Raw genomic sequence first — 1,725 nt, forward strand, 5'->3', positions numbered from 1 at the left:
AGAGAGAGAGAGAGAGAGAGAGAGAGAGAGACATACTGTAGACATTTCAAAAATATGAAAATTCTAAATATTGAAACATCTCCTAAGTTTTTAGATTGTAGAGTTTATGAGGAAATCAAAGAGTGCAGAATTTTTCAGGAAAGGAGTAAAGAGATGGAAAGGCTGCATTCAGAAGTATGTAGAGCTAGATGGATGATATGTTGAAAACAATAGTTCAACAATTTGATATTTGTGTCTAATAAATGTTTCTGTGATTTCATGGCAATAATTTTTGCCTTATCCTCATACAGCATAATTTTCTCTGATTTTTCTTTATAGTTGTGATTTCCTGAGGAGAATTTTGATTCATATTATATCCAAATTAAGAAAATCATTGTCAATAATCCTTAAAAGAAAATTTTTCTTAGAGGAATATACTCACTCCTTACTTATAGACATGGATGGGTAGGTTCCAAAGATCAGCTTTTATGTCAAATTCAGCATAGTACAAAAATGGAGGTTGACCATATTAGATCACAAAATAGAGGCTGACTGCATCATTACAGAACTGCCAAGCCACTGAGAATCCTGGCCCAGTCAAGTTGACACTTAACGCTAACTGTCACAGCCGGCAATACTCAGTGTCTGTTACTGCCAGGTGTACACTGTTAATGCACAAAAGTAGGATAGTAAATGTTTACTATGGTCATACATGCAAAATGTCAAATAATGAGATAGTTCATATTTCATAATGCATTTGGTTTGAGTCTCTGGAAACTATATATACATTTATTTGGAAAACAAGAAACAAAAAGACCATATGAGCCAAGTCATGCACACTCATTCTTATTTGTTTTTTCTAAAGAAAAAAAAAATCTTATCATCTTATCTAATTTCAAATTTCATTTGTCTACTTATTGCAGACTAACTTAATAAGAAATCATATAAAATGTTTAAATTGTAAGTGTAAAATAACAAAAGATAGTTCACCAACTCTTTCCACTCAACACATCAAGCCTTTACTAGGCACTCACTGTGGACAGGCACAGCATAGGCAATGAAGACAAAAATTCAAATAAACCATTGTTATTGTCTTTGCTGTTAAGTGCCATCAAGTCAGTTCTGACCCATAACAATCTTGTATAGGGTTTCCAAGGAGGAACTGGTGGTCTTGAATCACTGACCTGGTGGTTCAGAGCAACTTTGCAATTATCGGACTCGCACACAGTGCCACACCAGGATTCCCAAATAAAACATAGTCTGTGTTACTCCTCCTTATGCATAGAACATTTTAATTTGTGAACATTTCATGTTAATTATTTACCTTTAGCATATGTCTTTTTAAACACGTTTACATATAAAATAATCATCTTTCTTTTGTGAACATTCTGGATTAAAACTTCCCTAACAAATATAGTTTTGCGTGCTTAAAGTAATTTTCCCCTGTGAATTCATTATGACTAATTGCATTTCCCTGAAGATGTACAAAAAGCTTTCAGACAAAGTGATAGCTAGCTTTTAGGGAGACTGAAAGAGGTGGATCCTGGTTTTGATAGTTAGTAGAGGATAATGGAAAACACATATTTATTGGCTGATGGGCTCCCTGTAAACATTAAGAATTCTAGTAGATAACATGTGCTCCAACAAAAATTCTTGTTTTCTCACAAGCAGATATTACTTTGGAAATAGAGTTTTGGTAGAGGAGAAACCTTCTTATTCCATTAATCAGGTTTTGGATCTAGCAGA

The sequence above is a fragment of the Chrysochloris asiatica genome, unplaced genomic scaffold, assembly GCF_000296735.1.
Source record: "Chrysochloris asiatica unplaced genomic scaffold, ChrAsi1.0 scaffold00188, whole genome shotgun sequence".
Lineage (NCBI taxonomy): Eukaryota > Metazoa > Chordata > Mammalia > Afrosoricida > Chrysochloridae > Chrysochloris > Chrysochloris asiatica.